Here is an 11476-nt window from a genome sequence, read left to right as displayed (position 1 = left end):
TGATCTACCCAGGAATTTTTAAATTAACTATTATCTTTTTTTTAAAAAAAGTAAATATTTACTTCTGAGTGATCACCTGGTTATTTAATGTCTATGGATTCTAACTAATAAATGTAACTTGGGGAAAAAGGTACTTAAAAGGCCAGTGTTTGCACTTGGATGCTAAAAGCACGCAGCCAGATTTGTACTTGATCACTGGGATTTGTTCCTGTGACCGTAACTTCTGTGCATTGATCCCATACAATTTTATGTGTTGATGAAGTTATAACCAACCCATCAAAAAAGGAGTATTGTGGGTTTTACAAAGTGTTCTTTGCTGGTGATCATTTATTAAGAGGTGCTACTTAGGTAAGTATCAAATAATTTTATAAAAGGCCCACTGTAACACTGTTTTCCTATTTCAATGCTGTAGTAGGTAGTAAAACATGCAACAATTTATTTTTTAGTACGTTAATATGAATTAGATTTAACTTTGGCTTTATATTTTATCTTAAAAGACTGTTGATTTGCTGTCTTCGTATGCTAAAAATTATAAGAAACTAGTGTAAGTTTCAACTTCTTTGACATCTGACTCATCTCTTCAAGAAAGAGATATTTAAGTAATGAAATTGGTAGTAGGATTTCATTTTTTATGAACCTGAAGCTTGGCTGGTAGAGTAAAAAATGCAATTTCTGACTGAACTAAATGATTACTACACGAACTTGTGAAAGAGAACCGGCTGCATCATTCCTGACTTGATTTTCATCAAGCATCCTCTTTATGTTCATGTAAATGATTACTTCACAGGAGCTTTTTGGGTCATATTGACACAAACAAGTTGAAAACTAGGTTCACTGTCTATAGTATACAATATATTGAAATATCTGAATACTGTTTAATTCCTTGGTAAAGCTATATCAGGTAATGTATTTTTACATATAGACATGACAACATCCATGACTAATCTGAAATAACAGCCAAATGAGGAATGGCATTTCATATTTTTCTGAAATTTCAATATTTTTTTCCACTAGTTTCATTACACATGCTATTAAATATTAAATACAACATTCCACTTCAAATAATATTACTTACTGTTGACATCTTAGAGAAAACAGACTGTACCTTAAATAGACATTTTTTTCATCCAAACATTAAATATAAATAGCTAATGTTATTTTTAGCAAGAATTCCATAGTGAAATGTACTCCAGTTGAAAACTGGAATAATTGTACCTCCAACATAAGCTTAGAAGCATTGTAGCGCAGAAATTACATGAAAGCATTAAAATTCCTTATGCTTAAAATGAGGTTTAAAATCCACACTTCTTGCATCTAATTTTAAAGGCAGAGTTTCTGACGACAGTTGAACTGCTGTGTATCAGTTTTTGTAAATACAATCCCTCAATTAGGGAAGGTAAGAGACCTGGAGTTTTAACCTCTGCTTGCCTGATAAAACAATTCTCTGGTTTTGCCAGAAAAACCACTCGTTATATTTAGTCAAAGTATTCTTGTATCTTTAAGCATCTCATTTTCCTCTAATAGCTGAAGTTATATTGTGTGAAGGGTATTAGGTCTTTATGTTCTTTCCAGGACATGTGTCTACATAGTGTATCTTAACGTAACATCATACTACATGACACGTTAGTAAAGCTAAACATTTTTTAACCATAATAAAAAATGGTATTTATGAAGGAGATGGTATCTGGTGGAAAACAAATGTTCTGTCAAGATAGAAATTTTATATAATTTCTGTAAACTTACCATGTACATTTTAATACAGCCTAATGCACAATATCTATCAACAAAGAAAACAGACCGTGTTTACAAAGAACATGACAATATCATGGTGCTGTACATGCCGGGAAGAATAGAAATATCCAACATGTGGAATATTTATAGAGAATATCAAAACGTAGTTGTGGAGAGATGACAGTGTTGCCAGACTCTACATGCATGCAGAGCATATTGCTAAAGTGTATATAATTTCATGTGAGCGCCTAGAAGGGTGTGGAAAACTGTTATAAAGGATACAAAACAGTGTGAGACTTCGTATGCATTGTAAACATACTTTTTATTGAAATTATTAGAAAATATGATTTAGTTAATCCAAGTGAGCGTAAAGGGTTGATGTGCTGTCAAAAGTACCTACTTGGTGAAGGGATTTGCATAGAATAATTATTTGCATAGAATAATTATTTGCAAGCTAAACACAGTTATCCTGTTAATAAGGTTTATAGTAAAAATACAGTACTTGTAAAAATATTATTATAAAGTATAAACACAAGGCCCCATGAGGGTCTGCCAACAATTGTTACCTCCCTATTGCTTCCTAAAGAAGAAGAATCAATTTCATTGTTTCAAAATGCAAAGGCTTAACCGTATCATATTCAAGTAATATAAGGAATTAATATATCTTTCTTCACTTTGGGGATTTTTTAAAAACTATTACAGTTGAGCAAATTCTCAGAAGATTTGTATAGTCGGAGCTGCTGAGATTGCCAGCTGACTTGGAAAAATGCCAGTCTAAAAAGTCAGCTTTTGTACAGATGTATTGAGGTCTTTGATGGATGGAAGGAGAGGGTCCCTAATGTTGTGCGAATGGGGAAAATACCAACTTTAGTAAACGCTGTTAGCAAGCAGCTCTCTTCTAGTAGCAAGTATCGTAGACTTTGTGCATGCTGCTTTCTAGAGCAGCATTTCTATGATTATTAATGATTCACATAATTGCTCTAGTATTACTCTTTGTATCGGTGGAGACGTGATAGTAAGTGGGGAGTTTATCCCCTGGGTGATGGAACAGGACAGTGCGAGGGGCTGCGCCCTGAGGAGAGGGGACGTGCAGGGTGATTGCAACAAACAGTATTAGATGCAGACTGGTGGTGATTTGATTCGATTAATGTAGATTCTAAAAGAACTCGGCTATCAGTCTTGACTCATTGTTTGGAGTATTACTGGAGGAAAGCGCTGGTGAACAATGAGAGGAATTTGAATAAACTGAGAAATGATGAACTCGTAAACCAATTTGTTGCCCTTCTTACTTAACATCGTTACCTCTAGCAAGAGTAATAAAGGGGTCTGATCTGCTTTTGTTGTGCCCCAAAATCTCTCCAGGAAGGGTCCTTCAGTAGGACTGGGACCAAGATTACAAACACCATTCAGTTGAGTATGAGACTCTGTTGTTATATCCATACATTTATTTTTCATGTAGCAGTTGCTTAAATCTAATCTCTAACTTAGAACAATATGCAACCATATTTACAATCTTTCAGGAGTATAATCAGCTGTGGAGGGCTTTTTACACTTGAGGTATACTGGAATTAAAGCAGGATTTTGTGGATTAATTAAGACTACAGTGCTACAGTGAATCTTGCAGTAATTAAGATGAATGTAGAACAACTTCTGCCCTTCCCCTTCTCCCAGCCCCAGTAGGAGATAGAATAGAAAAATATGTTTAATTAAAAAGTAAGAAACAAGCAGCAAAGGTGAACATCTTAGAAAAAATGTAATTTGCGAGGTTGACAGCCAATTTTAGCCAAATTTCATATATGCAGTATTTTGTTACTTTTTCCATTCATTGACTAATTTTCCCAGCTCTGGGATAAGCAGAAACGGTGGGAGAGCTCAGGCTCTACATGGATGCAGAGTGTGGTTTCTAGTGCATAATCCAACGTAACAGTGGGAACGTGTATGTGCTTCTAAATCCAGCTCTGCATATTTTTCCCTCTGTCTCCTTTACTGTTAGAATTGTGTTCACCTTTCTGAGTCCCCTGTAAGCTTGTCCCAGGGTGAATGAGAGCAAAGGGCTTTTCTTTTTCAGAATGCTGGCATACCTGTCCATCCAACTGTATGAAAATTAATGCTATTTAATACTTTTTGACACATTTTACTGATGACATGCCATGTTTTTCAGTATTGCTATTACATCACTAGGGCTGGAAAAGGGGCAAATACTTGTTCATGGGAAATCTAAGCTAAAACAAGAGGGCGAGTGATAAGTTGCCTCAATGTCTTACTGGACTGACATAGCTATGTTTATAAAAAATAAAACTTTTTCACTATACCTCGATCTTTAGGCAAATTGTGTTTTTCCTGATGCTTTCAAAGCCTAATTTGGTTGTAATAGTCAAAAACAAGCTGGAGTTTTTTTTTAAATTTACTTGTATGTTTGCAAGTTTGAACTTGACACCTTGTTTATAGCTGTCTCTTTAAAGAGTAAAACTGGAGATACAGCTCCCTCTATCTGTCCTGGGAATCCCCATGCTTTGTTCTTTTTGGAGTGTTCCCGCAAATGGTCGTGGTAACAGCATGTTTAGTGTCAACACGAAGATACAAGACAAAAACATGAGGACAACTTCTTCTACAGGTCAGTAGTTGCTTTAAATTATGCTCACTGGAATTTTAAAAGAACAATTGGCGAGTTGTTTTCTTATCTGAAAATACTTCAATCAAGATACCTAATTCAAAAGACAGAGAAAGAAACTTTCACTGTATCGTTCTTAGGCATATAATCTATTATTAGAATGAAATATATATGTATAAAAAACCTAGCTATTTGTTAGTGCCCATACGATTTTTACAGACATAACCATGGCAAATGTACTTCATGTTTTTGTTGACATTCATTAAAGAAAACATCTTCTGTGCGGCTGGAAAAATCTGCATAAACAGTAAAACATTAGGGGATACCACAGATACGAGAATGAGAATAAATGATGCTTTATGAATCACATCTTAGAATTCATTCATGCTAGAACAACTGAGTAAAAGCTTATGTTTCAGTGTCCTCCATTGTCATTTGTTCACATACCACATTAGTTTGAGTCTGTGGGTGTGATTCTGACAAAGAAAACGTTTTCTGCTTTCCAGTTTTAGGTTGTCTGTGGCTTATATTTGCACTGAATGTGTACTAGAACTCACAGTAAGTCTCTATGAGGCTTATGATGTTATTAGCATTTTATATTAGCTGTAATTATACTAATAACATTAACATATCAAGACAACAAGGTTATATCACAAGTTAGTAACTATAAAAAAAGTCTTGAAACATCGTGATGTAACTTGTACACTAAAATGTGTGGAAGCTTAGTAATAACTTAGTCATCAACAATTCAGGCTAGAGAAGCTTCTTTTTTATTTCAAACTGTATTTTAAGCTCATTTCTACACACCTTTCCTGTAAATTGTATACTTCTCTCTTTTTAATCAGAAGTAATTTCATGCTTAAGAACATCTCTCACAGGCTTTGCAAAGAACTGGAATAAGACGTATTGACAGTCCTGTCTGATAAGCATCTGAAAATGAAGATATAATGCAAACTGTTTTGTAATATAGTGCAAAACTTGCATTCTCAAGAGCAGTGACGCCTGCGTGCCTGTTGATACACGCACAATCTGAGAGCCTAATCTTGCAGCCTTTACTTACATAGGTATGGTTTTGTTATATTCGTATATCATTTCTAAAATGTCCTGTTTCTCCAGGTCTTGGTGGGCCATGGGAGCTGACAGAGCGGAGGGAAGTGGGTCTCTGTGGAAGCAGAAAGGATTTGACCCTCTGCAAAACGGGGTCCGCGGAGCATGGGGTGGTGCAGCCTCACTGCCCGGGCTCGCACGGTGCTAACCAAGTACGGTAATGCTGAATTAATAAAGCTATTGATATGGAGGCAAGTCCACTGCTACATATTACACTGCATTGCACAATGGCTTAACAACGGTGGCAGTGAGTTTCAAGAAACTAAAGTTAGGAAAATAATCATTAAAAAAAAATCCTTGGAATTGGAGCTGGCACATAATTTTTTACCGTCTCTCTTGGGGAGGGCAGGAGGGTGATGGAAAAATTATCTGGGAGAAAAGGATGTTTAGTTTCTAATGTTCCTGCCCCTACTAAAGGTAATAAAAATCTTCCATTGCTTTAAAAAACATGGCATCAAGACCTAAACTACTCACACACTGTAGTTATCGCTATTAATCACTCTGTTAACTAGCAGGTCATGCAAAATTATAAACCAGCCGATTAATTAAGTGAGTTTGGCAAATACCCTGCTGTGTAGTTGTACTGCACTTAATAGTACTCTAAAATTAAAGCAATTAAGGGATAATCAGGGGTGTGTCACAATAGCCTTCACGCCAGGATGCTGCCAGTTCTTCTAATGTGTGTTTTAAGTAAACACAGGAGCGCTGGGATGCACCTGGGCGGGAGCTCTGCTGCGGCTCATCCTGCGATGACTGACGTGTCGATTCAAATCTGAGCCTCCCCTGAAAATACGACTTTTTAAATACTTCATTAATAGAGCCCTAGTTATTTGCAAAACAACGTATTACAAGCTGAGCGTAGGGGGGGTTTTCTGGTTGCTGCTTGAATTTTGTAACTTTTCTTTTTCTCCGGGCAAGATCGCTGTTGTTCTTTTAAAATTAAGTGAGACTGGAACCAGGAGCAGTCAACGTTTTTCTCAGAGTCAAAAATAATGAATGAAATTAATTGCGGTCACTATTAGATCCAATGATGTCCCACATAAGAGCACAGTCCTCCATCAATACCACATTTCCCCATAGTTCAGTAGTTCAGCAGCATATTGAAAATATTCTTTTGCAGTTTAGCCACCTCCATAGTTACAGTTGGCAAATATTTTATTCAGCCTCTCCAAGTTGTAGCTTAGTTTTCAGGTTTCTGCTTTATTTGAGCAGGCTTTTTATGAAACAATTATAAGGTACTTAGTTTTCCCGAGAAAGGCAGTTGATTCTTTAAAAATAGTCTTTTGCTAAGAAAACAGCGGGTCTTTTGCCCTTTTTTTTTAGTTTTTGATTTTGAGAAAATATAGATCTACTAACTTCTGCCATCATTTCTCCTTATTTAAATTAGGAGTTCAGAATTAATGTTGGCTGCTGGATAGAGGGGGGATTGGAGTAGATGATCTTCTGAGGTCCCTTCCAATCCCAAACATACTGTGATACTGTGATAGAGCCATTGACTGTCATGTTCCCTCTGACACCGCGTGGCACATGAACGCTCCCAACTCCCCATCGCTTCCTACAGCCTGCAGAACAGCAGGCACCCCTCAGCATGTATTCATCTTTTCTTCCTCCTAATATAAAATATTAAAGGATATAAAATACTTTTGCTTAAGTTAGGTTTTCTCTAAGTGAAATCCACACTTGTAATTTTACTAATTTTTTGCATATAAATGTTTCCATGTTCAAGTCACTGCATCAGACTCAGTGTTGACAGCGCTCATTGCCTTTGTAATTAATGGTGTTCCAAGTTTTTGCGTGGGCATGAGAGTCTCAGCTTTCCTGAACCATTCGAGTCCACTTCCAGCTTTCATGGCTGCAGAGGAAACCATGTGAATTGGAGCCCCTTATCTTTTCCGTAAGTGTGTATGATAACCAAATGTATATATATTTTTTTTAATAGCCATGCCATTTTTGGAAAGTTACTTCTGATTTTTGAACATTTTCAGCTCTTTCCCTTCTCCCCCTGCCCTCCAATTGCCCCTCTAGGTGTGTGCATGCAGGAGCACTTGTCACTTTGCTTGCACCGCCATCGTTCTTTTGTGGTACCAACATATACTATCTCAATTACTGTAGGACACTGTTAATTATCAGTTTATGAGGAACTGTTATGGAACCATGTCATGCAGTAAATGCACAGAACACATGGGTATGCTGTTATACATCTTGCTACTGTGCAAATGCCCATTCCCTACATAGATTACTGCCTCTAGTCCTTTTGGTTTTTCATTTATTCACACAATTATCTGGCTTTTGTTGAGCACTGCCAGCTGAAAAGCTACAATTCTGGGTATTGTCTTAGGAGTACAATAGACAGGGATCAGATATCTTTGTTTTTAAATTCATGCATAGAATCTGATAACATAATATAACATTTAGGCTTCTCCTCAATGTGTTCCAAGCTGAAATCTGAGTGAAATCTTTTGTATTAATGATCATATATCTTCCATATCTATGAATCCCAGTAATGACACAGATAAGAACACGTGATGGCACTGGTTTGAAGTGGAAGGAAAGGAGCCTTATTGCCTCTTTCTGCTTATGTGTGGCTTATCAGCTAATCAGGTCATCTTCAACACAGAAGTTTTTACACTCTCTGAAGCATAAAAGTCTTAAATGTGAACCTTCACAAATGGATCCTTAAAAGTATTTCTTATGCTTTATATCCCTGTAAGGTGACAGATTGTTGGATTGCATTAATTAATGAAAATATTTATAAATATGGCTTTGTAAACAGAGTCTTTCCTAGTAAACAATTTCTTTCGTCTTGATAGCTGGAGTCAATAGATTTCCAGAAGAGCTTCCTGAGCAATGAGAGGCGCCACAACCTGCCTGCCAATGCTTCAGGGAGCATGATTTAGGTTCCATGGGTGACTTGCCATTCATCCTGTCTCTAGAGCAATCCTGCGTGACAAAGGAGGACGATGTTTAATGTGGCTGGGTCTGGCTGTTGACTGAAGTCTGCAGGGATACCTCTGGCAGCGTAATTGGTAAGGCTGTAATTTAAAGTTGGCTTGAGACCAGAGGAGATCCCCAAGATGATCAGAGGGCTGGAGCATCTCTCCTGTGAGGACAGGCTGAGTTGGGGTCATTCAGCCTGGAGAGGACTCCAGGGAGACCTTATGGCAGCCTTCCAATACCTAAAGGGGACCTACCAGAAACCTGAAGAGGGACTATTTACAAGGGCGTGTAGTGATAGGATAAGGGGTGATGGCTTTAAACTAAAAGAGGGTAGATTGAAATTAGATAGAAAGAAATTGTTCACCATAAGGGTGGTGAGGCACTGGAACAGGCTGCCCAGAGAAGCTGTGGATGCCCCATCCTTGGGAGTGTTCCTGGCCAGGTTGGACGGGGCTTTGAACAGCCTGGTCTAGTGGAAGGTGTCCCTGCCCATGGCAGGAGGGCTGGAATGAGATGATCTTTAAGGTCCCTTCCAATCCATTCTGTGATAATGATAAAGACTGAGGGTTATTATTGTAGAAGGAGAATCTTTTTATTGATATCATTCTCAAAAAGGATACTGCACGTGACTTTTCTTGGGCAGGTTAAATTGGTATATTTTCTGTGGTGGGGAGAAGTGTTTAATTTGAGAGATAGTTCTTTGGAAATACAATTTTAGGTGTTTAAAGTTGAGATATAATTCAAATTGCCTGAGTCATACTCCCATTTTTTCCCCAAATTATGCCACACTGGTGGACCGTTAGCAACTATATGGGGTCTGACCCAGCGTCAAATCCAGCAGCTTGAAATGCTCTAAGGCTTTGAAGTGTCGTCGTGAGAAAACTTGAGCAACATTTTTAATGTGTGACTAGTACCCAGTCGCTGCTTCTGGTAATTGTTATTAGCTCTATTTGAATTCACCACAGCCACTGCTTCCCATCCAAAGCCGGGAGAAGGGAGCTGTAGCTGACTGCTGGCCTTGGCAGTGGTGCCAGAACGGCCTTTTCTGGCGAGAAGTGGCATCAGCATAAACCCGTCAATTCTCGTCTCAGCAAAATGCTTAGGTAAGGTGTACACGGGCATGAAGGGTTGCTAGATGCCTGAATGTTGCCTGAAAAGCATGTAATTTGCTTCAAAAGGGAATCATGGCCTTGCTGTGATTTCACTTAAACAATTAGCTTAAATGGATGCTATCTGCAGTTACTGGATATGAATTTGTTTTGATAACTGGTTTAGTTAAATATGTGCAGTTGACATGTTAGTCCTGGAAATGAAAGCAGTTTAGTTAAACCAGAGCTATTAATTCTTACTGAGCAAAATGTATTAGCTTGACAGAGTGTTAAAATGAGTATGTTGCATTTGGGACAGAACAACTGTGTTTATTGCACTATCCTTTTCTTGAACATACTAATGTGAATCCATAGCAGCTTGGGATTTTTTCTGTGATACTCAACTTAATAGCATGTCAGCTGACTTAAAAGCATGTTAAGCTGTCATTAAATGCCAATTCATGTCCTATATTTAACGGTTTTCTTTGCAATGTTTGCGATTATCTTTTTATGTTTTTACATTATCCTTCTCCCTAGCATTATTAAAAGCAGTATATGAAGAGCAGCAGTGGAACGCACCAGTAAAGCAATAGTAAGCGAATTCAGGACAAGGTTGACAAGTCCAGTTTTGGCAAATAGTATAGCTTGGTGGTTTTTTGGGTCCAACGAGGTTAAACACTGTTAGAAGCCTGTACTCTTTCATGGGAAATGACAACGTAGCCAACTTCCAGCAGCATGCCAACAACTATTTGTCATTTCTTCTGAGTTTAATCTACTGGAGGATTCATCGTCTGTGGCAGATGTCTGTAAATACACAAATCTATTGATCTAGGGCTCATTTTCTGCAGAAATATAGCTGGCAAGAATGTTTGTTTTTCTTCCATGCTGAATGTAAAGCATGTTGCCTTACTACCTAGAGAGAGAAAAAATGAAAGTTAAGGGGCTTTTGGTGCATTATTGAATAGCAGAGGTTAATGGGCTGAGAACATATGCTTTCCTTGTTACCCTGGCTTCTTTCCTATCATCTACACTCATCAATAAATAAATAAGTTAATTAAAAAACTGTTTCTAAGGGACAGAGTACAGATCCTGAAGATCTATCAAAATCTCAGCAAAGGGTTTAGCCTCTGGCTTAAAAAAATGCATAGGGTTATGGATGGATGAAAGCCCTCAGCTTCGATGGTTTTTATCGTTATAATGAGCTGCACAAGTTGCAATAAAAATGAACGATATGGCTCCCTGTCAAAAATTCTTAGGCCAGTGGACCATGACAAGTCCCATGATGCGGAAAAGGTAAGATGAAAATTGTGTTTACAAAAATGTCCAAAATTACATATACGTGTTTACTCATAATCCTATTATTTTGGAAATGTTCCAAATGTATATGAAAAAATATTCAGAATCTAATTAAATGCACATAGGAAATTCTTTCTGATGTTCAGCCAGGAGTTTATGAAGTGTGAATAAGTGTGTGTCTGCATGCAGAAATGAGCATATTATTTAATATTTTAATAAATTATTCATTGCATTTTGCCATGTACAGTTTTATTTTGTGACCTCTCTTTCCAGCATTGCAGGCTGCCTGTGACTGCACTGCTCGCCCAGATGTCCTCTTCATCTTCTCATCTCTCACCACCGTTGTCCTTCGCTGACTTAACTGTCGGGGGAGCTGCTCTTCTGAGCTTTCTGCGACAGTTCCAGTGTCTGTGAAAACAGTTTTATTGGTGCTAAATGCTCTTTTCATGGAGTTGATGTGGATTGTCTTCTGTGTTTGGAGGGTAAGTGGTCAGAGAGTTGGTGGCAGCAGATGACTCTGCAAGGGGAACCCAGCGTGAGGCACCAGCACCTGCCGTGGCCTCCCCTGAAGGAGAAGGTGGAGAACTTTGCCCGGTGAAGGGATGGCTTTGCGTTCCTTGAGAACAAACCAGTATTCTAGAAATAACTAATTCTGCCATTTTGCTTGCAAAACTCAAGTCAGACTCTGGTGGCTATTTTGTTGGGG

General features: G+C 37.9%; 1 long non-coding RNA gene across 1 annotated transcript; it reads left to right on the top strand.

The window, feature by feature from the left end:
• Positions 1 to 7205: 7205 nt before the first annotated feature.
• Positions 7206 to 9476, top strand: LOC135579622 (uncharacterized). The gene is made up of 3 exons (XR_010473132.1): positions 7206 to 7343; positions 8383 to 8475; positions 9352 to 9476. It is a non-coding gene; the product is annotated as an uncharacterized LOC135579622 (long non-coding RNA).
• The last annotated feature ends 2000 nt before the right edge of the window (positions 9477 to 11476 follow it).

Source organism: Columba livia, chromosome 5 (assembly GCF_036013475.1).
Source record: "Columba livia isolate bColLiv1 breed racing homer chromosome 5, bColLiv1.pat.W.v2, whole genome shotgun sequence".
Taxonomy (NCBI): domain Eukaryota; kingdom Metazoa; phylum Chordata; class Aves; order Columbiformes; family Columbidae; genus Columba; species Columba livia.
Note: the sequence above shows the minus strand (reverse complement) of the source record. Positions and strands in the feature narration are given on the sequence as shown.